Source organism: Ranitomeya variabilis, chromosome 1 (assembly GCF_051348905.1).
Source record: "Ranitomeya variabilis isolate aRanVar5 chromosome 1, aRanVar5.hap1, whole genome shotgun sequence".
Lineage (NCBI taxonomy): Eukaryota > Metazoa > Chordata > Amphibia > Anura > Dendrobatidae > Ranitomeya > Ranitomeya variabilis.
Genome location: NC_135232.1, coordinates 462,160,168 through 462,186,790, shown reverse-complemented (window position 1 = coordinate 462,186,790; position 26,623 = coordinate 462,160,168).

Below are 26,623 nucleotides of genomic sequence, written 5' to 3'. Positions count from 1 at the left end.
CGAAGCATGAGATGTGATTTTGGCTTTATAAGAGGCCTCTATCTGGGCTCCAAGGGGTAATGCTTATACTTGTGGAGAGTGACATACCTGACATGTCATGGTACGCAGACTTAAATGAAATGCAACGCTCCTCTGAGAAATTAAATATGCATATTACCACTTTAGAGAGGAAGAGGACTTGAACTGTAGCGCCACCTATTGGAAGTAGCAATCCTAAATGCCAATATTGATCTTTTAACGAGCCTTGCCATATGACTTGGGATAATAGGCAAACCAGTACCTCAGTTTGTAGACACATGTTTCCCAGTGTTGCCCCTCAGTGCAGGCCTCTGATTGTTTCTAAAGGTTAATATTTCTCCTTGTGGAGAGTTACTTCCTATGGTGTCCTGAAGAATTAAAATATGCAGCTTAAAGAAATACATTTTAACAACTATCAAATTTTAAAACAAAAAAGTGATAATTTCTCCATTGGACATTATCCAAAATTGACTAGTTTACTTTCCAATTGAGTCCATTGTGAGAAAAGCACAATGCAGATTGTTGTTGATGATGAATAATTTAGCTTACATGTTTTGTGCAGTTCAGAGAAGCACATCCAAGCATAACTTGGGAAACATTTTTTCCTGGGCCTGACTTGGAGCTCAGGGTTCTTATTATTATGTAATGACAGGCGAGAGCCATCCATGAAGCGCACAGCTTTACAGAATATCTTTGTGTGCTGTAACATTAAGATATTTCCGTACTGGAAGTAAGTGGCCCATTTATAATTATCCTTGTCAAGCACCATAGAAATGAAATAAATAACAATAGCTTTGAGCAGCCTGTAATTCCCTGTCTGCAGGTTCTTTGGAAATGATCGAAAAAACCTCCTTATCCCCCAGATATCTAACTAGTATTAAATAACAAGTGGATGATCGGGAGGGGAAAACGTGCAGGTGGATGTATGGGAAGCAGTGGTCCTAGAGCATAATATATGACAGTGGACGCCACATAATAGGTATTGGTTACCCCAAATATTGTGCTACTATATGGTATTGTATGCAGAATGTCATGTCTCACTTGGGAGAAAGAAGCAAAGCGAACATGGCCTTTATTGCCATTAGATTACAGAAAAGGGATTTTAGTGGATCTACAATTTTAGAAAAGCTGATATGCTATGGAAATATGCAGTCAAAATTTTGCATTTACATTGGAAATGTCATATATTAATGATAAGTAACATTTAGAAATGCTGTTTTCGCAATCTCGGAGTCAGAAATGATTTCCACAAGCTTCTATGAATTTAGAATTCTTGCATGGAAAATGAGTCCGTTTTTGAAAGTTACATTTTAAAGCTTTGCAAGATGAACCTCACAAACCCTCTGAGTATACAGGGCGCATGACAGTAGCACAGATCATTCTTTATAAAGGCAGGAAATACACTGTCAAATGTATATATAACGATAAAGCGTGCTTTGAGTGCCGGCATTATGAGAAGCTGACTGAGACATATCGAGCTGTCATGCTGGATTCATGTGTGCTGCGACCTTCAATATCATAAGGTTTTCACTGCGGTAAACTAAACTTATGACATGAGAATAAATATTTATCAGTAAGGGTTGTAGTAGGACTCGGAAACTGACAGCAAGGGCTGTGTCTAGTATGATAGGTCCATGAATGTGATGGATTACAGGAAACTAAGAAAATGTATAACAATATCGTAGAAAACAAAGCAGAGACATAGAAGATGGATAGTTTTCTATTTTACTGACTATTTAAGAATTTACATGACATAACCTCAGCAAATGAGCTGTGATGGGTCCTTTCATTTAGCAAATTTTAAAGGTTGAAATCATATTGTCCCTGATATTAAAATTATTTTCAATATTATTTAAAGCTGACCTATCACCAGGTCAAGAGTGTTCAGTGTTTGCTCTTATTGTATTCCCCCTGCTCCGCTTGTTTGTTTTTTCTTTTATATCCATCATATGGTTCTAGAGATGTGAGCCTTTTTATATAGAACACATTTTGATGATCTCATACAGTAATTATGCAGAAAAGCTTAAAGACACGTCCCCAGGGAATTTTGCGAGCCACGTCCCATTGGAAAAGACCACAAAATCAGAACTATATAAAAAGGTAAGTATCTCGGAACGGTATGGCAGATTTAAAAAATATATATATATATTTAATACTCAGTGGAGCAGCAGGAAATAACTAAGAGTCCTCTTTATGTATATTTGATGTCTTAATAAATAATGTACATGCACCAAAAGCCAAGAATGGATCCAGGATTAAAACCTGGGGAAAGGGGAAAAAATAGCAAATCCAACATTCTCTGTACAGAATTTAGTCTTTCTTAATCAAGCACTTCACCGATCCCTTGAATGTGTGAAGAACACGATTTTGAAGGAAAAAAAGGGGTACATTGACATGGTCAAATGGATAAGGATAGACTTACATTTTCAGCATCAATATAACCAGAAACTAATTTTTCACAGACATTTTGCAGAATATTACCATATTGCAAGCTATACAAGAAAATACAATTCCTACGTCTGTCTGTTGTATTTTAGTAAATACTGAATTAAGTAATTCCGAAGAATCTTTTCCTACAATTGTGCATTCTGTCATTCCCTCATTCATTCCTCATGGAAATGTATGATCAAATTGACAACTGCTTGTTACTATTTCAGTAGTCAAAGCGCTATGCTCCTATACAAGTATTCCTCTGGGAATCATAGCACCCACTCATCAATTAGGCTTCACAAAGACTTTCTGTATCATTACTGATTGATTTTACTGAGTGATAGCCGCAGTCCACAAGAATGAATAATGCAAATCAATATATTGCTCTCTACTGTAGCTGTAACATCATCCATAAGATTAATTACTTGCATTACAAAAAGTTTCGTATAGGTCAGGCCTAATTCATACATTTCCAAATAGTAATAAATAAATAAAATCATAAGTAAAAATGCCCAAGAAATATTATCTAAATAGTAATGCAAAAATGTACTATAATACCTAAGAAAGGACAAGTGACTGGGTGGATTTATAGAAACAGTCACATGTTATGCCTACTCTGATGGTAGATATTTTTTTCAATTTCATATATACTAGACTGTCATGTTAACTCCTTCTACCCACTGCAGAGTATTCACTATCTAACCAGTCAAACACTAAGTTTGATCATGCATTGCAGTACATAAGTAGTACAGTGCATTATGAGATAAAAGGATAGTAAAGTCAAATCCCCTTGAGGGACTAGTAAGCATTGTAAAAAAAAGTGTTTTTAACCTCTTCCTGACATTCATCATATATACTGCTTCTTGATCACGTGGCTGATCAAATGTGGGTGTCAGCTCTGAGAGCTGACACCCTGCAGCAATGCCCACGATCGGTGCAAACATCGATCGTTTGTGTTTAACTTTTCTGATGTCACTGTCAAGTGCTTGCGCTAACGTCAATCGGTACCGGAGATGTCAGTGTCCATGTGTATAATACTTGTGGTACACGTGTGGCAACCGTGTGCCACATCAGTACCACATGATGGGTGCCAGGGAAGCAGCAGCACAGTAAGCGCTGTTCCCTGGTGCTAAGTGCTGAAGACGACTCTCATCATTCTCCCCTGCTCTGCCAGTGATCAGTTGTAATCAAGTGAGAACAATGACAACAGACTATTACTCCTATCATTCGACACCTGCAGACGCTAATAACAATGACAGCAGGAGCGGATAATGGGAGTATTCCTCACCTGCCGCCTGCGCTATAAATAAATAAATTAATTTAAAATCCGTCATGGGTTCCCCTTTATTTTCTATAACCAGCCAGGCAAACCTCACAGCTGTCAGCTTCAGCAAGGCTGGTTATCAAGAATAGAGGGATCCACACACCAAATTTTTTAATGATTTAAATAAATAATTTAAAAATTGTTCCTGTATTTATTTTGTTTGCAATCAGACTCCTAAATTGGAGAATCCTACCTCTTACATTAACTATCTTAATCGATTACTAGTAATACTGACTGGTCATGACTGTAGTCCGTGGCTCCACAATAAATCATAAGGTAAGTATTAGTGATGAGTGAATGCATTCTGCGCTATTCATTACTCTCACAAATAGTATGGTATTCGGGCTAGTCACATGACTGTCAGCTGAAATATGGAAAAATTATAGCATTCAAAATATGGTGAAGCAAAAATTGTTTTTGCAATACAAAGTGTTTTTTAGTGTGTGACAGCAGACAAGCATAAAAACCTAATATAAATCTGACATCGCTGTAATTGCACCAACCCAAAGAATAAAGTCGTCTAATCACATACCGCATGAGGAACGGTGTAAAAAATAAAATTAATTATTCACCTGCTGTTGATTTGTACCTTCTGCATCCCAAATATTGCAGTAAGGCTCAGCTCACATTTATCTTGTGCTCTATGCTGAGCACTTGCACCAGAGATTCCACGTAAACCTCTGAAATACGTGATTCAGACAGAACACCCAGCAAAAGACTCCCTATAATGAGGCAGATGGAGGCACTGTGGACACTGTTCACCGTGAACTCTCTGAGCTGAACTGCAATGAACTCACTAAGCTGAACTCTGGTGAACTCACTGACCTTTTCTCATGGAGCTGAGGTCACTGCAGTTCAGGGACCCAGCTGTGAACGTAGCCTAAATGACCTGCCGTAACTTCGATAAGTCACCGCTGATCACTGATGCTGCACTTGCAAAGGCTCATTCCTTATGGTTCTCAATCTGAATGGGTCGCTTCTTGGCACTGTCCAGTGTAAGCATTTCGCACTCATTTAGGTGTGGCAGGAGGAAAACAGAAATTGTGCTTCTTTAAAAAAAAGTCAGTTCAGGTTTATTTTCTTCATAAACCCAGCAGTAACAACAAACAACTGGTAAACAGCCTTCAGAGCAGGCAAAACAACACAAAATTGTCCTTAGCTGGGCTCTCTGCTCCCTCAGGCCTGTGGGCACACAGGCTGGGGCAATATCCAGTATGCAGGCTCAGTTTGAAGCCACACACACAGGAGCCCTTCTACCTAACAAGACACTGACCATGTGCCAAACAACACCTCCATTATGTAGGCTGTAACCACACCCACAGGTGAGGTATGTGCTAGCTAGACCCACTCATCTCTCATAGCTACCCGCAACTTGGACCCAGGTGCACTAAATGACATCTTAGTATACCTCCCATTGACTTCACGGCCATTAGCCTCCTTACACCAGGTTGAAAACTGTTTATCCCCAGACATGGATTAAAATGTAGGACAGAACAATGGACAGGTGAGGGATATGGTTATTTTTTATTTTTGCTTATTATAGGAGACGAGGGCTTCAGTGGAATGGGTGTTAGATTAGTATAACTGTGTTTGCTATTTTTAAATAAAAATGATAAGTGTGTTTTGTTTTTATTTCAAATAAAGAACTTTATGCTGGCTGTGTGTTTATTTGCAATGTAACTGTAGGATTAGTAATGGAGAGGCGTATTATAGACATCTCTCTATTACTAAGCCATGGGCTTGATGGCACCAGAAAATACAAAGGTGAGGGATATGTTTGTTTATTATTTTAGTTTTTTTTAACAGGAGACAATGTCTTCAATGGAATAGGTGTTAGATAGTGGTAGATACAATATTTTAATCATCTCTTATTGCATTTTTTTGCTTTGTTACAGAGACCAAAAAATATAACTTTGACATTTTATTGTTTTATGTTCAACGGGGCAAAAGTTGAGTGAGTTGAACTTTTGTGGAGAGGGTTCATATTTTTAGGAACTTTTCTTTTTATACTTTTTACTAAATTTATTAGTCCCGTTAAAGAACCTGAAGATAGAACAGCACTAGTGATGAGAGAGCACTAAAATGCTTGGGTGCTCATTGATCGGGTCGAGCAAATTGGAATACTCGGGTACGAGCCCAATGTAAGTCTATGGGAGACCCGAGTATTTATACGGCGATCCCCTGGGGAGCATTTTAAGGTCTAAAAACATCTGAAAATGATGGAAACACTGCTCAAATGACAAAGGGACATCATGGGGATCACCCCTGGAAGCATTTCTGACTCCTAGTTCACAATTTTTTCCGAGATTCATGCCATTTTTCCTGGTTCCACAAAAAACACACTAAAACGAAACCAAAACAGATTTTGCTGGGAAATATGTCAAGGTACATCCTTTGAAGGTTAATGACTTGCCTGTAAGGCCAAATAATTAACCCCAGACCGAAAATTTCCTCCACCACTTGGGCTTGATTCAGACGCAGCATTTTTGAAGCGTTTTTCAACTTTATCATTGCTTTCAACCACTACAAATGCATTCACAGGGAAATGTGTTACAGTCAGCGTTGGAGAGAGTCGAAGGAGGTGAAGGGAGTAGGGAAAGAACTCCTGAGAAGGGGGTTGGTAAGGAAAAAGAGAAGAGGTTTACTTTTTGTTTCCGTTACAGTGTGATGGATCAACATATACGCTCGTCAATAAGGAGAACCTGGCATATTTTAGAGCGGGAAAAGGATATGACAGATATTATAGTGAGAGGTCCTTTGATTGCTAACAAACGTAGTATGAGACTGAGGGATAGATTGGTAAGGAATAGCGTTGTGAAACAAGATAAAAATTGGCTAAATGCTGGTATTCTGAAGAGAACCACAAATGTGGTCATTGCCCTTTTTGTAACCAGCATGTCACAGAGCGGGTTTTGCATATGGAAGCAATAGACCATTTAATCACTGAGTTCATAACATGTAGTATATGTCATCTTCTGCCCGTGTAAGTATTATTATATAGGGAAAACAATATGCCCTTTGTATGTCAGGTTCCGGGAACATTGTAAGTCTATCTTATCAGGAAAGGGAGTCCCTAAATTGATTTCCCATATTAAGGACAAGAATGATGGGAACCCTGGTGCGTTAACGTTTGCAGGAGTTGAGAGAGTCAGCCTACCCGTTCAGGGAGGAAATTTGAGTAACCTGTTACTGAGACATGAAGCAAAATGGATCATGCGCACTGGTGCAATGGGTCCATTAGGCTTCAATGATAGGGTGGACGTGTCGGTGTTCCTTTAGTAAGTATATTAGCTTGCGCTTGGGTTTAAACAAATGCGTCCCGTTCTGGTGTTGCAGAACAGGACGGAAGAATTAGTTTGAGACAGTAAAAATATCGATTAGCATTTTTTGCATAGAGGATAATTTCCCTCATTTTGAGCAGATAGGAGTGCATGTATTGCTCCCGCCAAAGTGATACTTGGGATTATGTGTAAATTGTTTTAATTTGGGCAATTTTTATGTTTTGTATTTCTTGGTAAGTGGGAGGGGCTTGGTGGGGGGAGTGTGTTGTGGCCGGCATATCTCTTCCTTCATCACATCCTCACACATGCTGACCCATGGAAGCGCAAGCACAGCGCAAAACGGCCTTTGTCTTCTCCTGCTCACAAGAGCTCCATTTCTCACCCCCCCAGCCATGGATTTTTATATGAAGATGAAATAAAGTTGGGAATTTAAGATCGGTGAGTGCCTTCTCTTTCTTCTCGCAAACGGCTTTGGAATTACATGTTTTTCCAGAAGAGCACCCGTGATCATGATGTGTGGCTGTTTCTTAAATGACTTTTCAATGACACCTGGGTCCAAGTTTGGGACAACCTCAACTTTTCAGACAGTGCCGTTTATTTTTGGTTTTTTTATATGTTAACATACAAAGGTTAAGTACATATTTGGATTAAATACATATAATGATTAAGTATATACAGTATAAAGATTAAACTATTTACAGTATACTTACATCATCACCAAGAGGCTTTTAAACATCATCCGTCTGGAATATAAGAGAAGCAACACCAAGACAGAGAACCCCTGGGAGATTACCTACACTGCATGGGCGTCCCCAATTATGCAGGTATAAGCACACTGTACATGTATATGTACCCCAGTTTTCGCGTCTGTCTTAGTCATGTTTCTCTGGTCTTATATAGTGATTAACACTATGTAGTAACTCTAGTTTCATCCAGCCCTTCAAATGGCCAGCTTTCAAGGTTGGTTGAAACTGAGATATCATGGACTCATCAGACAAGGGGCCATAAACCCTTAGAATATAAAAGCCACAAGGATTTAGATAAAACCACCACAGGCAGAGGTTCAGTAAACCTTAATGTTTTACAATGCCAAACAACAGACATATACAAGCTTAGAATGGTTTGTGAAGTGTGTCACTATGAGCATTGTCTGTCACATCTGTAAATGTTTTATAAGAAATGCAGCTATGTAATTGTCTGAATGCATTCGGTATATTTCAATCTGGATTCCAAATCGCCGTTTGTATATTCGCACTACACTATTAACAGCAATCATATCTACTTCAGCCTTACTAGAAAAACTTAAGCTTAACCCATTGAGTATTCTTGATAATCATGACAATCGTCTTGACCAGTATCTATAGGTAAGTGATGTTAAAAATAGCTGCTACTTTGTATTCTGGAAATAAAAGTGAGAACTGCAAGAATGTGAAGATGTTCTAAAAAATAACTGTGACCATGCTCAATTTTTAATTACTGTTCCGTTCGGCTATGTAGTAAATATTGGAGACACAATAGATGATCTGACATCCTTTCAAATAATTACTTTACAGATAAAAAGAGCATTTATTATTATTCCTGTTTATTATCCTAGAAAGAAAGAAGGAACATGCAGTCTCCCTCATACAAGTCCTCTGCATTTACAAGCATTCACCCATCACTTTTTTGTATTGAACTCTTACCATTTTATGCAGCCAAAGTTATGGCTCTCAAGGAGAGAAACTAATATAGTGGACAAATAAATATTTGTAATGAACTACTGAGCCAAACTAACAGCATTGCTTTATCAAATTTTAATGAAGTGTATTGTGTCCAATGTGAGCAACCAGGCAACACAAAAAGAGCTTTTCAAGTAAGCTCTTTAAGGTACACAAATGTTTTAAGTTTTTGCCAAAAAGGATGTGGTTTCACCAATGGGGGGTACCTTTTTTAATAAATAAACTAGTGCCATCACAGCCCCCCTTGCCTAAAAATTAGTGGCCTATAACAGTACAGAGCATGTTATCCCTGGTCGTCTAGTGGCAGATAAGGAAGAGACATTGCAGGAAACCAAGTTAAGAATTAGGCCCAATTTAGGGGTGTGGGTCTCTGAGACTTGTAATGGAGTGCATGGCCTGACAAGCATTTGCCCATGGGGGTGAAATTTTTCATGGGGATCATAGACACCCTTGCCCAAATATTGGACTGCCTGTAGCAGCACAGAAGATGTCAAGCCTGGTGATCTAGTGATGGAGAATGAGGAGACAAAGAGAAATAATGAAATAAAACAAATACATAAAAAATGTGAATCCACCTATGAAAAGTAAATAACAAAAGGGAGGGGCGAACATAGGTTCTTAGATTTCAAGCCAGAATGTGTCCAACGAGATATGTTTGTCCCTAGCAACAGCTCAGATACAGGGCTATAAATAAAAATATAATATAAAAGTCTTTGAATTGTTTTCTATTGCAGAGGTATACACTACCTCATTAGAGGATTTTCCAGAGATAGGGAAAATGAAAAATATAAGAATAAATGGGAAAAATAGACGTACATCTCTTTTTTATGACATTTCTCCCTGTGGGAGTAACAATTGTTTTGGTTTCCAATTAGTAACTGGCATCATAAAAACACCCTTGCACAAAAAAAATTGTGACTTTGGCATCAAGGAATCCGTTCACCCTGGTGTTCAACTGGTTGTGGATGATGAGGATGAGGATAAGGAGGAGGATAACAACAGACCAAATCTAGAAGCGTATACCCATGTCTGGTTGTGAAGAGGTGCATGAGAATACATCTCACCAAAAAAGAGAATGTATTAGAGGTTATGTTTCACTCTTTTCATTTGGTGGTGTACAGAAGTCTTTCCCAATCCAGCCCTTGTTCATTTTTATAAGTGTCAGCCTGTCAGCATTTTCAGTTGACAGGCGAATGTGCTTATCTGTTATAATTCCACCAGTGGCACTAAAATCCCGCTCGGAAAGAACACTAGCAGCAGGGCAGGCCAGGACCTCCAAGGCGTAGAGAGCCAGTTCATGCCACGTGTCCAGCTTGGATACCCAATAATTAAGGCACAGAGGAATCATGGAGGACATTTTTACAATCTGCAAGGTACTCCCTCACCATCTTTCCAAACATTGCACTTCTTGTGACAGCACCCCTTGCCTCTGTGGCGTCACGATGGTAGGGTCTGAGAAAACTGTCCCAGAACTTTGCCAGTGTTCCCCTGCCTGAGCTGGATTGTACTTCTGTCTCTCGCTTGGACTCCTTGGTTGTACAACATACTCTGACGTCGGCTGCTAGCGTTCTCACATGGGAATTTTCTAAGTAATTCTGCTACAAGGGCCCTCTGGTACTGCAACATTTTAGTACACCTCTCTGCGTCTGGCAGAAGAGATTGAAAGTTCTACTTGTAGCGTGGTTCTAGAAGTGTCACCAACCAGTAATGAGCATCACCAAAAATTTTTATAATGTGAGGGTCACGTGAAACGCAGCGCAACATAAAGTCAGCCATGCATGCCAGACTGCTAACAGGCAAGACTTCCATGTTCTCACCAACAGGGTGATTGACTATGCTGTCCTCTTCCTCCTCAGCCTCCTCCTCCCTGTCCTCAAGCCATCCCCTCTGAACAGAAGGTATGACAGCTATGCTTGTAGTACCATCTATAGCGCATGAAAGTAGCTTCTGTTCTTCCTCCTCCTCATTGCCTATCAATCCACGTTAGGAAGACATGAGGCTGGGCTGAGTGTAATCCCCCTGTATGGTTCCTTGATCCATGTCCTCGTGCTCTGCCTGCAATGCATCTTCTTTAATTGTGATCAGAGAGGTTTTCAGAATGCCGAGAAGCGGGATGGGGACGCTAATTATGGTGTCATCGCCGCTCACCATCTTGGTGCAGTCCTCAAAGTTTTGTAGGATGGTACATATGTCTGACATCCATGTCCACTACTGAGGTCTTATGTGTGGATTGTGAACTGAATATCAATGACCTTTTTGATGTTGGTAATCAACAACTGTCCTATTCTGCTCACAAATCCTTTCCAACATATGCAGCGTAGAGTTCCAGCGTGTGGGGACATCACACACCAGTCGGTGAGCCAGAAGCTGTAAATGCTGCTGAAGCATGGCAATGGCGGCTGAAGCTGTAGCTGACTTTCTAAAATGGGCAGACAGAATGCGTGCTTTCACGAGCAGATCCAGCAGCTCTGGGTAGCTTTTCAGAGAACGTTGAACCACGAGTTTAGGCACATGGGCCAAGCAAGGTACGTGTGTGATCTCACCTTGCCTCAGAGCTGCCACCAGGTTCCAGCCATTGTCACACATGACCAAGCCTGGCTGTAGTTTCAGCGGTGTCATCCAAATATCTGACTGCTCTTTCAGCGCTGTCCACAACTCTTCTGCATTATGCGGTTTGTCACCTATGCAGATCAGCTTCAGCACAGCCTGTTGCCGCTTGGCTGAGGCAGTGCTGCAGTGCTTCCAGAGTCTGACTGATGTGTTGATTTCAGAAATGAAGGCTGAGGAGGAGGAGGTGCAGGAGCTGTAGACTGTGGGGGCAACCCTGATTGACATAGAGCCCGCAATACTCGGCGTGGGGAGGATGTTTTCCATCCCAAGGTCCGACTGGGTCCCCTGCTTCCTTAATGTTAACCCAGTGTGCCGTCAGTGAGATGTACTGTCCCTGGCCACAAGCACTTGTCCTCGTGTCTGTGGTTAGGTGGACATTCCCTGTAACAGCATTGTTGAGGGCACGGGTAATGTTGTGGGACACATGCTGGTGTAATGCCTGTACGTCACACCAGGAAAAATAGTGGCGACTGGTAACCTAGTACCTTGGGACGGCTGACTCCATTAGGTTGTGGAAAGCTTCTGTCTCAATGAGCCTAAAAGGCAACATTTTGAGTGCAAGCAGAATAGAAATGTTAGAATTTAGGACTGTGGCCTGTGGGGCATTGGCTGGGTATTTACACTTGAGTCCAATGACTGGGGTATAGACAACTGAAGGCTGTGCTGGGACAAGGACTTGGATGGGCTTGATGATGGTGATGCTTGACTGTGGGCAACAACAGGTGCAGGGCTAGAGGCATCTTCACATGTATGGTGGACTGGGGATTGTCTTCTATGCAAAACTTTGGAAGAAGCAATGGTGTCACCTGCAGTTCCTGAAGCCAGAGGTTCGGCCCACAAAGTCAGATGCTTTGCTGCCATGTGCCTGATCATGCTGGTGGTGGTCAAGCTGGTAGTTTTGCCACCTCTGCTGATGCAGGCATGGCAGGTGCTGCAAATGGCCTGTTTCGGGTTATCAGCAGAGTCTTTAAAAAATAACAAGACTCGGGAAGATCTAACAGTTGGAATGGCAACTTCCCTCATGTTGGTGTTACGGGGAACTGATGCACGCCTTCTGTCTGCAGCCACCACACTGCTTCTTCCTGCCCGTTGGGGTGATATGCCTCCTTCCCCATTTGTGCTGCTGTCCTCGCTCTGCATGTCCTCCTGCCAGGTTGGGTCAGTTACTATGTCATCCACCCCCTCCATTATTGTCCACCTATTGTGACACTTTCCCACGATCGACTTCATGTGACCGGCACTGGTCAAAGCTTTGGGCATCGCTACATGTGATCTCATCTGTCCCCACTTCAAGTTGACCGGCCGAGAGTCCGAAATCTTGAAATGAAAAACTGAACAGCTCTTCAGAGTGTTCAAGTGTGGGATCAGTTGTCTCAGGGCACTCAGCATGGTGGGAGAAAGGAGGATCAGGGTGAGCAATATCCGGCCACACTCACGGGTACTCAGACTTGACTGTGTGGAAGACTTGGTGGTTGTGTTGGCTAAGTGACTAAAAGCATTATCCACTATCCAACCAACAACCATTTCACACTGCTCTGGCTTCAATAGTGGTGTGCCGCGGTCCCCCAGAAACTGGAAAAGGAAGGTCGAGCGAGAAGATGTGGGTCTTTGTTGTTTCCCACTTTCACATTGCCCACGGCCTCGTCCTCTGGATGCACCATCAGCATCACGTCCATTTCACCATGCCTTGCCCCTTGCCTTGCCCATTATAAATGGAATATTGCACTATTTCAAAAGTTCAACACAAATGTAATTATTTGGAGCTAAATTATATATTATCAGTATGCCTGCAAAGCTACGATTATTCAAACACAAATACCAGGCCTCAGCCTGACATAACAGACTGTATTAAATTTATTGTAGGGTTTTGTAGAATTTTTTAAATAAAAAAAAGATTGGAACAAGGCTAGCAGACAGAACTATGAAACGTGTGCCTGTCAAGCTACGATTTTTCTAACACAGATACAACAGGCCTCAGCCTCACATAACAGACTGTATTATATTTTTTTTTGTGTTTTGCAGAATTTTTTTTTAAAAAAAAGAACAAGGCTAGCAGACAGAACTATGAAATGTATGCCTGTCAAGTTACAATTTTTCCAACACAGATACAACAGGCCTCAGCCTGACATAACAGACTTTATTAATTTTTTGTTAGGGTTTTGTAGAATTTATAAAATAAAGAAAAAAAAAAGAACAAGGCTAGCAGACAGAACTATGAAACTTATGCCTGCGAAGCTACAATTTTTCCACGACAGATACAACAGGCCTCAATCTGACATACAGACTGTATTAAATCTTTTTTAGGGTTTTGTAGAATTTTTAAAATAAAAAAAGAGTGGAACAAGGCACGCAGACAGAACTATGAAACTTATGCCTGTCAAGCTACGATTTTTCCAACACAGATACAACAGGCCTCAACCTGACATAACATACTGTATTATATTTTTTTAGTGTTTTGTAGAATTTTTTAAATAAAAAAAAGAGCAAGGTTAGCAGACAGAACTATGAAACTTATGCCTGTCAAGCTACGATTTTTCCAAACACTGATATAACAGGCCTCAGCCTGACATAACAGATTGTATTACATTTTTTTTAGGATTTTGTAGAATTTAAAAAATAAAAAAACAGAGTGAAACAAGGCTAGCAGACAGAATTATGCTACGTATGCCTGCGGAAATACGATTTTTCAAAAACAGAAACAACAGCCCTCAGCCTGACATAACAGACTGTATTCATTTTATTTTTGGCTTTTGGGTAAATTTATAAAAAAAAATAAATAAATAAAACATTGAACAAGGGTAGCACACAGAACTATGCTACGTATGCCTGACAAACTACTGCATGATTTTTAAACAGATACACCAGACCTCAGTCTGACATAACAGACTGTATACATTTTTTTTTGTTTTTTGGTGAATTTTTTGAAAAAAAAAAAGAAAACTGCAGCTAGGTATATAGTAAAGAAGCAGCAGCAGCAGCAGTAGACAGTTATGGAGCTTTGGGAGAGATGCAGTGGGAGCTATGTACGCACATACAGTGCCTGCAGGCCTTGAACTGATGTGGATATTCCGTGCCCTGCCTACCTAGCACTGCAATATCGGGACCCATGAATTAGCCCTAAAAATGACTGTTGGTTTCTCAGGAGTTGTGGGCTGAACAGTTGCAGACCTACACTAACTCTTAAAAAGACGATTCTGACCCTATCACAGCAGCAGCTTATCCTACACTCGCTGAATCCGGAGCAGAATGTGGCGAGTAGGGCGGCACCAGGTCTCTTATACTCGGTATGATGCTGTGCAGCCAAGCCAATCACTGCACGACCACAAAAAAGATGGCTGCAGCGTTTCATGGCCTGGCAGACAATCCCTTTAGAGTGATTGGGTTTCTAAAGTCCGCCAAAAATGCTGGGTGAAGACACCAGTTACCGCCGAATAATCCCGGAAATGCTCGGTGCTCACCGAGTAGGACGGGTACCGTGATACTCGGGCAAGTAACGAGTAGTGGCCAGCGCGTTCGCTCATCACTAAACAGCAATGCTATGTTTAGTGAAAATCACAATCTCCTGTACGCACCAGCCATGGGCTGGCATTCATAGGAAAATCATCATGACAAACTCGGATATCTTCAGAAAACCTCTGGTAGACAAAGAAACACATTGGTGCCCCGCAAACACGTCATTGGAGCTTGTAATGATGCACACCCTGCCGGAACATGTTAAATGCCGCTGTCACAGATTGACAGCGTCATTTGTTAGGTTAACATCTACGAGAATAGCTCTGTTGCAACCACAACTGTTAAAGGCCCATGATAACTTATTAAATCAGCCTTCATTTACAGGGAAGGATGTGGACTCAGAGTATGAGTTCTCGAAGTCAGGGACACGATATATGATGTACATCCTATGTCATGAAAGGGTTAATAATGGGTGACAATCACCTCCTGTACACTATACTTTGACTTTGTCAATAAGTCATCTGCACACACCAGTTGTGAAGCCTATGTGGTGGCAGTAAAACATACCTTTGAACATCTATTAGCAAAGAGAAAAAGCTAAGGTAAGCTAGACCCATATAATCATACTTTGTGACAAATTCCTTTTAAAGCACATAAGTTTGCTTTTGACAAACAGTATTGAAATAGGTAGCGTCTACAAAAAAATCTCATGGTTTGGTTGTATATAAAAGTGTTTTCTTACCAGTTTCTAATGAATATAATCTTCACACTCTTCGAAAAAGGAGTTTAAATTCTCCTCCTGATGCAACTTCTTAATATGTTGGTCTTCTAAGTTATTAACCCCTTCATGACACCAGCTTTTTTTGGTTTTGCGTTTTCGTTTTTCGCTCTCCTCCTTCCCAGAGCCATAACTTTTTTATTTTTCCGTTAATATGGCCATGTGAGAGCTTATTTTTTGCAGGATAAGTTGTACTTTTGAACAACATCATTGGTTTTAGCATGTCGTGTACTAAAAAAACGGGAAAAATTTCCAAGTGCGGTGAAATAGCAAAAAAAGTGCAATCCAACACTGTTTTTTTGTTTGGCTTTTTTGCTAGGTTCACTGAATGCTAAAACTGACCTGCCATTATGATTCTACAGGTCATTACGAGTTCATAGACACCAAACATTTCTAGGTTATTTTTTATTCAAGTAGTAAACAAAATTCCAAACTTTGCTAAAAGAAAAATTGCGCAATTTTCCGATACCCGTGGCGTCACTATTTTTCGTGATCTTGGGTTGGGTGAGGGCTTATTTTTTGCATGCCGAGCTGACGGTTTTAATGTTACCATATTTGTGCACATACAATCTTTTGATCGCCCATTATTGCACTTTAATGCTATGTCGTGGCAACCAAAAAAAAATGTAATTCTGGCGTTTCAAATTTTTTTCTCGCTACGCCGTTTAACGATGAGGTTAATCCTTTTTTTATTGATAGATCGGGTGATTCTGAACCCGGGAATACCAAACATGTGTATATTTGATTTTGTTATTGTTTTAATTTGAATGGGGTGAAAGGGAGGTGATTTAAACTTTTATATTTTTTATTTTTTTCATATTTTTTAAAACATTGTATTTTACTTTTGGCATGCTTCAATAGCCTTCATGATCGGCTCTGCTATATACAGTCATATGAAAAAGTTAGGGCACCCCTATTAATCTTAAGCTTAATGTTTTATAAAAAAAAATTTTTTTGCAACAGCTATTTCAGTTTTACATATCTAATAACTGTTGGACACAGTAATTTTTCTGCCTTGAAATGAGGTTTATTGTACTAACAGAAAATGTGCAATCTGCATTCAAACAAAATTTGACAGGTGCACAAGTATGGGCACCCTTATCATTTTCTTTTTTTAAATACTCCTACCTACTTTTTACTGACTTACTAAAGCACTTTTTTTGGTTTTGTAACCTCATTGAGCTTTGAACTTCATAGCTAGGTGTATGCAATCATGAGAAAAGCTACTTAAAGTGGCCACTTGCAAGTTGTTCTCCTGTTTGAATCTCATCCGAAGAGTGGCATCATGGGCTCCTCAAAACAACTGTCAAATGATCTGAAAACAAAGATTATTCAACATAGTTGTTCAGGGGAAGGATACAAAAAGCTGTCTCAGAGGTTTAACCTGTCAATTTCCACTGTGAGGAACATAGTAAGGAAATGGAAGAACACAGGTACAGTTCTTGTTAAGGCCAGAAGTGGCAGGCCAAGAAAAACATCGGAAAGGCAGAGAAGAAGAATGGTGAGATCAGTCAAGGACAATCCTCAGTCCACCTCCAGAGAGCTGCAGCATCAACTTGCTGCAGATGGTGTCACTGTGCATCGGTCAACTATACAACGCACTTTGCACAAGGAGAAGCTGTATGGGAGAGTGATGCGAAAGAAGCCGTTTCTGCAAGCACGCCACAAACAGAGTCAGCTGAGGTATGCAAAAGCACATTTGGAGAAGCCAATTTCTTTTTGGAAGAAGGTCCTGTGGACTGATGAAACCAAGATTGAGTTGTTTGGTAATACAAAAAGGCGTTATGCATGGCGGCAAAAAAACACAGTGCGTTGTATAGTTGACCGATGCACTCACTTGTCAGCTCCTTACTTCTCACTAGAGCTGGTGGTGAGGGGGTGCAATGTCACTGCACATTTAAAGGAATACATCACTATCAGCTGGGAGCTCATACTGAATATGCATCGGAATCGACAGACAACACATGCTTAGTACAGCTGCCACTAGTCCAGCCCCTGAAACAAACGTCATTGGTGAGGCTTCAGTGCAGGATGGGGAAATAAGTCAACATTGGTTTTGAATCACCCCTTTTAAGCATTCAAAATACAGGTTATGCCCGTACAGTTGCATCAGTCAGCCATATACTGCCGTAAAAAAAAATCATCTGTATGCACACAATGTTTTTTTCTTACAACTGTAAAAGTGCAGGTTTTAAAAATAGTTGGTACTAATGACTTCAAACATATTCTTGCCAAATCAGTGTAAAAAGGCTACTTTTTTAAAAGGATTCTCTCAGAAGGATCAATCCTTCTAAGCCATCTGTATGAGCATGTTTGTCATAGAAAGCTGAATAAAATGATTATTATTATTGTTATTATTTATTTATATAGCACCATTAATTCCATGGTGCTGCACATAAGAAAAGGGGTTAAGTACAGAAATAGATATCATTTAAAGTAAACAAATTTACAATGATAGACTGGTACAGAGGGGAGAGGACCCGGTCCTTGTGAACTTACATTCTACAGGATAATGGGGAAGAGACAGAAGGTCGTGGGTGCGGCAGCTCTGGTGGTGCTGAGGCGGCAGCTCGGGTGGTGGTAAGGCGGCAGCTCTGGTGGTGGTAAGGTGGCAGCTCAGGTAGTTGGTGAGGCGGCAGTTCGGTTGATGATGAAGCGGCAGCTCGGGTGGTTGGCGAGGCGGCAGCTCAGGTGGTGGTGAGGCGGCAGCTCGGGTGGTGGTGACATGGCAGCTCGGGTGGTGGTGACGCAGCAGCTCGGGTGGTGGTGATGAGGCAGCTCGGGTGGTGGTGACGTGGCAGAATGGTTATTGCAGGCTGTAGGCTTTCCTGAAGAGATGAGTTTTAAGGTTCCGTCTGAAGGATCCAAGGGTGGTGGATAATCGGACGTGTTGAGGCATGGAATTCCAAAGGATGTGGGATATTTGGGAGAAATCTTGGAGGCGGTTGTGTGAGGAACGAATAAGTGTGGAAGAGAGTAGGAGATCTTGGGAGGATTGAAGATTACGTGAGGGAAGATAGTTCAGAGACAGAGGGAGGGGACAGGTTGTGGATAGCTTTGTAGATCAGTGTTAGTAGCTTGAACTGGATTCATTGAGGAATTGGGAGCCAGTGGAGGGATTTGCAGAGGGGAGAAGCAGGGGAGTAGCAAGGCGAGAGGTGGATTAGCCGGGCAGCAGAGTTGAGGACAGACTCAGGAAATGAAACCTTGATATCTGCAATCCCATTGTCTTAGGGTACTGTCACACAGTGCAATTTTGATCGCTACGACGGTACGATTCGTGACGTTCTAGCGATATCGTTACGATATCGCAGTGTCTGACACGCAGCAGCGATCAAGGACCCTGCTGAGAATCGTACATCGTAGCAGATCGTTTGGAACTTTCTTTCGTCGCTTGATCACCCGCTGACATCGCTGGATCGTTGTGTGTGACACCGATCCAGCGATGTGTTCGCTTGTAACCAGGGTAAACATCGGGTAACTAAGCGCAGGGCCGCGCTTAGTAACCCGATGTTTACCCTGGTTACCAGCGTAAACGTAAAAAAAACAAACAGTACATACTCACATTCCGGTGTCTGTCCTCCGGCGTCTCAGCTTCTCTGCACTGTGAGCGCCGGCCAGCCGGAAAGCGAGCACAGCGGTTCCAGCTATGGCGCTTACACAGTGGAGAGAAGCAGAACGCCCGGGGACAGACACCGGAATGTAAGTACAGTTAGGTCCATATATATTTGGACAGAGACAACATTTTTCTAATTTTGATTATAGACATTACCACAATGAATTTTAAACAAAACAATTCAGATGCAGTTGAAGTTCAGACTTTCAGCTTTCATTTGAGGGTATCCACATTAAAATTGGATGAAGGGTTTAGAAGTTTCAGCTCCTTAACATGTGCCACCCTGTTTTTAAAGGGACCAAAAGTAATTGGACAGATTCAATAATTAAAAATAAAATGTTCATTTTTAGTACTTGGTTGAAAACCCTTTGTTGGCAATGACTGCCGGAAGTCTTGAACACATGGACATCACCAGGCTCTGTGTTACCTCCTTTTTGATGCTCTGTCAGGCCTTAACTGCGGTGGTTTTCAGTTGCTGTTTGTTTGTGGGCCTTTCTGTCTGAAGTTTAGTGTTTAACAAGTGAAATGCATGCTCAATTGGGTTGAGATCAGGTGACTGACTCGGCCATTCAAGAATATTCCACTTCTTTGCTTTAATAAACTCCTGGGTTGCTTTGGCTTTATGTTTTGGGTCATTGTCCCTCTGTAGTATGAAACGACGACCAATCAGTTTGGCTGCATTTGGCTGGATCTGAGCACACAGTATGGTTCTGAATACCTCAGAATTCATTTGGCTGCTTCTGTCCTGTGTCACATCATCAATAAACACTAGTGACCCAGTGCCACTGGCAGCCATGCATGCTCAAGCCATCACACTGCCTCCGCCGGGTTTTACAGATGATGTGGTTGGTATGCTTTGGATCATGAGCTGTACCATGCCTTCACCATACTTTTCTCTTTCCATCATTCTGGTAGAGGTTGATCTTGGTTTCATCTGTCCAAAGAATGTTCTTCCAGAACTGTGCTGGCTTTTTTAGATGTTTTTTAGCAAAGTCCAGTCTAGCCTTTTTCTTCTTGACACTTATGAGTGGCTTGCACCGTGCAGTGAACCCTCTGTATTTACTTTCATGCAGTCTTCTCTTTATGGTAGATTTGGATATTGATACGCCGACCTCCTGGAGAGTGTTGGACACTTGGTTGGCTGTTGTGAAGGGGTTTCTCTTCACCATGGAGATTATTCTGCGATCATCCACCACTGTTGTCTTCCGTGGACACCCAGGTCTTTTGCATTGATGAGTTCACCAGTGCTTTCTTTCTTTCTCAGGATGTACCAAACTGTAGATTTTGCCACTCCTAATATGGTAGCAATTTCTCGGATGGGTTTTTTCTGTTTTCGCAGCTTAAGGATGGCTTGTTTCACCTGCACGGAGAGCTCCTTTGACCGCATGTTTACTTCACAGCAAAACCTTCCAAATGCAAGCACCACACCTCAAATCAACTCCAGGCCTTTTATCTGCTTAATTGAGAATTACATAACAAAGGGATGGCCCACAACTGTCCATGAAATAGCCTTGGAGTCAATTGTCCAATTACTTTTGGTCTGTTGTGAATTTGGATTCTGGGCTCCCCCGGTGGCCGCTTGTGGAATTGGACTTGTCATCCTCTTTCCTGTTTCACCTGGTTCCATCAGTAGTGGGTGTCGCTATTTAAGCTCATTTCTCTGGTGGTTTCTTGCCGGTCAACAATGTTATCTGATGCCTCTCAGTGCTTGTTCCTGCTTCTAGACAACTACTAGTTAAGTTGGACTTTTGTCCATGTTTTGTTTTGCCTATTTGTTCCAGTTCACAGCTGAAGTTTTGTTACTGTGTCTGGAAAGCTCTCGTTGATCAGGGATTGCTACTCTGGCGTTATGAGTTAATGCCAGAGTTTAAGGTAATCTCTGGATGGTGTTTTGTTAGTGTTTTTCTGCTGACCATGAAAGTATACTATCTGTCTTCTGCTATCTAGTAAGCGGACCTCAAATTTGCTAAGACTATTTTCCTGCTGCGTTTGTAGTTTCATCTGAACTCACCGTCATTATATGTGGGGGGCTACTGTCTTCTTTGGAATATTTCTCTAGAGGTGAGCCAGGTCTTATATTTCCCTCTGCTAGCTATTTAGGTCTTAGGCCAGAGCTGGGCATCTAGCGATAAATAGGAAATGCTACCTGGCTATTTCTAGTTGCGCGGCAGGCTTAGTTCATGGTCAGTATAGTTCCATCTTCCGAGAGCTTGTCCCTCTATAGGCTTGCTATGATCTCTGCCTGCAGAGATCATGACAGTTTGACCGGCCAATAAAGTGTTAAAGACCCAGGTTGAGAAAGGAGAGTTATAAGAAGTCTGCTGGAATTTTTTTTTTTTTTTTTTTTTCCTCCAGTCTGCCTTGCTGCAGTCTTTTTTCTCTCTCTCCTCCTAATCTCTGTATGCTCTGTGTGCACCTGACAATAATGGATCTCCAGAGTGTAACTGCGGGTTTGAATAATCTCATCACGAAAGTACAAAATTTACAAGATTTTGTGGTACATGCTCCGGTATCTGAGCCGAGAATTCCTTTGCCGGAGTTCTTCACAGGGAATAGAGCTAGCTTCCAGAATTTCCGAAATAATTGTAAGCTTTATTTGTCCCTGAAGTCTCGTTCAGCTGGAGACCCTGCTCAGCAGGTTAGGATTGTGATTTCCTTGCTCAGGGGTGACCCTCAAGATTGGGCCTTCTCATTGCCAGCAGGGGATCCTGCGTTACGCGATGTGGATGCGTTTTTTCTGGCCTTGGGCTTGCTTTATGAGGAACCTCATTTGGAACTTCAGGCAGAAAAAACTTTGATGGCACTATCTCAGGGGCAAGACGAAGCTGAAGTTTTCTGCCAAAAATTCCGTAAATGGTCTGTGCTTACTCAGTGGGATGAGTGGAAGACCGCATTTAATACGCCCGAGGGCCACTTTGAGTATTTGGTCATGCCTTTTGGTCTTTCTAATGCCCCTTCAGTTTTCCAGTCTTTTATGCATGATATTTTCCGCGATTTTCTGGATAAATTTATGATAATATATCTGGATGATATTCTGATTTTTTCTGATGACTGGGACTCTCATGTCCAGCAGGTCAGGAGAGTTTTTCAGGTTCTGCGGTCTAATTCTTTATGTGTGAAGGGGTCTAAGTGCGTTTTTGGGGTCCAGAAAATTTCCTTTTTGGGGTATATTTTTTCTCCCTCTTCCATTGAGATGGATCCCGTCAAGGTGCAAGCTATTTGTGACTGGACTCAGCCCTCCTCTCTTAAGGGTCTTCAGAGATTTTTGGGCTTTGCCAACTTTTACCGCCGATTTATTGCTGGTTTTTCGGATGTCGTTAAACCACTGACTGATTTGACCAGACAAGGCGCTGATGTTGCTAATTGGTCCCCTCATGCTGTAGAGGCCTTTCAGGAGCTTAAGCGCCGTTTTGCCTCTGCCCCTGTGTTGCGTCAGCCTGATGTGAATCTGCCTTTTCAGGTTGAGGTTGACGCTTCGGAGATCGGAGCTGGGGCAGTGTTGTCGCAGAAAGGTTCCGACTGCTCCGTCATTAGGCCTTGTGCCTTCTTTTCTCGCAAATTTTCGCCCGCAGAGCGGAATTATGATGTTGGGAATCGGGAGCTTTTGGCCATGAAGTGGGCGTTTGAGGAGTGGCGCCATTGGCTCGAGGGGGCTAGGCATCAGGTGGTGGTATTGACTGACCACAAAAATTTGATTTATCTTGAGACTGCCAGACGCCTGAATCCTAGACAGGCGCGCTGGTCTTTATTTTTTTCTCGCTTTAATTTTGTGGTGTCATACCTACCGGGTTCTAAGAATGTTAAGGCAGATGCCCTTTCTAGGAGTTTTGACCCGGACTCTCCTGGTAATTCTGAACCCACAGGTATCCTTAGGGAGGGAGTAATTTTGTCGGCCGTTTCTCCTGATCTGCGGCGGTCCTTGCAAGAGTTTCAGGCGGATAGACCGGATCGTTGTCCGCCTGATAGACTGTTTGTTCCGGATGATTGGACCAGCAGAGTCATCTCGGAGGTACATTCTTCTGCATTGGCAGGTCATCCCGGAATTTTTGGTACCAGGGATTTGGTGTCAAGATCCTTCTGGTGGCCTTCTCTGTCACGAGATGTGCGAGTCTTTGTGCAGTCATGTGACGTTTGTGCTCGGGCCAAGTCTTGTAGTTCTCGGGCTAGCGGACTGCTGTTGCCCTTGCCTATTCCTAAGAGGCCTTGGACACACATCTCGATGGATTTTATTTCAGATCTGCCTGTTTCCCAGAAGATGTCTGTCATCTGGGTGGTCTGTGACCGTTTCTCTAAAATGGTCCATTTGGTTCCTCTGCCCAAGTTGCCTTCTTCTTCTGAGTTGGTTCCTCTGTTTTTTCAGAATGTTGTCCGATTGCACGGTATTCCTGAGAATATTGTTTCTGACAGAGGTACCCAATTTGTGTCTAGATTTTGGCGGGCATTCTGTGCTAGGATGGGCATAGATTTGTCTTTTTCATCTGCTTTTCACCCTCAGACTAATGGCCAGACCGAGCGGACTAATCAGACCCTTGAGACATATCTGAGGTGTTTTGTCTCTGCTGACCAGGATGATTGGGTTGCTTTTTTGCCATTGGCAGAGTTCGCCCTCAATAATCGGGCCAGTTCTTCCACCTTGGTGTCCCCGTTTTTCTGTAATTCGGGGTTTCACCCTCGATTTTCCTCCGGTCAGGTGGAATCCTCGGATTGTCCTGGAGTGGATGCGGTGGTGGAGAGATTGCATCACATCTGGGGGCAGGTTATGGACAATTTGAAGTTGTCCCAGGAGAAGACTCAGCGTTTTGCCAACCGTCATCGTCGTGTTGGTTCTCGGCTTTGTGTTGGAGATTTAGTGTGGTTGTCTTCTCGTTTTGTCCCTATGAGGGTCTCTTCTCCTAAGTTTAAACCTCGGTTCATCGGCCCTTATAGAATATTGGAGATTCTTAATCCTGTTTCTTTCCGTTTGGACCTCCCTGCGTCCTTTTCCATTCATAACGTTTTTCATCGGTCGTTATTGCGCAGGTATGAGGTACCTGTTGTACCTTCAGTTGAGCCTCCTGCTCCGGTGTTGGTTGAGGGTGAGTTGGAGTACGTTGTGGAGAAAATTTTGGACTCTCGTGTTTCCAGACGGAAACTCCAGTATCTGGTCAACTGGAAGGGTTACGGCCAGGAGGATAATTCTTGGGTCAATGCATCTGATGTTCATGCTTCTGATCTTGTTCGTGCCTTCCATAGGGCTCATCCTGGTCGCCCTGGTGGATCTGGTGAGGGTTCGGTGCCCCCTCCTTGAGGGGGGGGTACTGTTGTGAATTTGGATTCTGGGCTCCCCCGGTGGCCGCTTGTGGAATTGGACTTGTCATCCTCTTTCCTGTTTCACCTGGTTCCATCAGTAGTGGGTGTCGCTATTTAAGCTCATTTCTCTGGTGGTTTCTTGCCGGTCAACAATGTTATCTGATGCCTCTCAGTGCTTGTTCCTGCTTCTAGACAACTACTAGTTAAGTTGGACTTTTGTCCATGTTTTGTTTTGCCTATTTGTTCCAGTTCACAGCTGAAGTTTTGTTACTGTGTCTGGAAAGCTCTCGTTGATCAGGGATTGCTACTCTGGCGTTATGAGTTAATGCCAGAGTTTAAGGTAATCTCTGGATGGTGTTTTGTTAGTGTTTTTCTGCTGACCATGAAAGTATACTATCTGTCTTCTGCTATCTAGTAAGCGGACCTCAAATTTGCTAAGACTATTTTCCTGCTGCGTTTGTAGTTTCATCTGAACTCACCGTCATTATATGTGGGGGGCTACTGTCTTCTTTGGAATATTTCTCTAGAGGTGAGCCAGGTCTTATATTTCCCTCTGCTAGCTATTTAGGTCTTAGGCCAGAGCTGGGCATCTAGCGATAAATAGGAAATGCTACCTGGCTATTTCTAGTTGCGCGGCAGGCTTAGTTCATGGTCAGTATAGTTCCATCTTCCGAGAGCTTGTCCCTCTATAGGCTTGCTATGATCTCTGCCTGCAGAGATCATGACATTGGTCCCTTTAAAAACAGGGTGGCACATGTTAAAGAGCTGAAACTCCTAAACCCTTCATCCAATTTTAATGTGGATACCCTCAAATGAAAGCTGAAAGTCTGAACTTCAACTGCATCTGAATTGTTTTGTTTAAAATTCATTGTCGTAATGTCTATAACCAAAATTAGAAAAATGTTGTCTCTGTCCAAATATATATGGACCTAACTGTATGTACTGTTTGGTTTTTTTACGTTTACGCTGGTAACCAGGGTAAACATCGGGTTACTAAGCGCGGCCCTGCGCTTAGTAACCCGATGTTTACCCTGGTTACCCGGGGACTTCGGCATCGCTCCAGCGCCGTGATTGCAACGTGTGACCGCAGTCTACGACGCTGGAGCGATAATCATACGACGCTGCGACGTCACGGATTGTGCCGTCGTAGCGATCAAAATTGCACTGTGTGACAGTACCCTTACTCAAGAGATATACTTGTTTTTCTTATATGTAAATGAGCTGTTTCAGGCTATGGGGCAGACACTGATCTGTATGAGAATCTACCTCTGGAGCTTATTTTAAAAGGAGGCATTACTAATGTGAGATAAGTAACCAACACAGAACAGTAGAACTAAATTTTGTCTCATATTAAAAAAAAACTTTAGCAGCTGTAGCTCTCAGAGTTCTGCTACATTATAACAATATTGTAAAACTGGCTGCCTGTGAGATGGAATCTGAGGTAATGAGAGGAATCTACAGATGTGTCAGGTATAATCACACACAGCTCTGCAGGGAGATCAGGAGAGCAGAGAGCGGCCATTGGATATCACACTAGAAACCATTACATGTCCCACTGGTAATTCCCCATTCATTTATATTAAGCTTTGGAGACAGATTCTCATGCAGATCACTGCCAGCCCATAGTCCGGAACATCTCATTTACATATCAGAAAAACGTGGATTTCTATGAAATAAGAAATACAATTAAAGATATCAAGGTATCATTTAATTCAGCTTCCAATGATCTGCACACTTATATAGACACCTTAGGAGGGTTGATCCCACTTACATATTTACACCTTTAAAGAAGCACTTTCATGAAACCTTTTACTGACTAAACCTCTAGGGTTTGTCAAAGTCTATAAACATATACTAATTGTGGGCATTTAATGTAAACTCTCATTATAATATTAATTAAAATGCTTGCACACAAGATAATTTTTTTTGTCTTTTTTAATAGCTGTTGTTTTATAATAAAATAGTAATTATAGGTATGAATTCAATTATTTTATATTTATTAACAGCAATGAATATAGATTTGCTCTGCCTTTGACTTTAAAGAATACTTTTCTGTTGATCCCTGTCAAAGGAGCTTAATTAAATCCTCTATGATTTATTATTTTT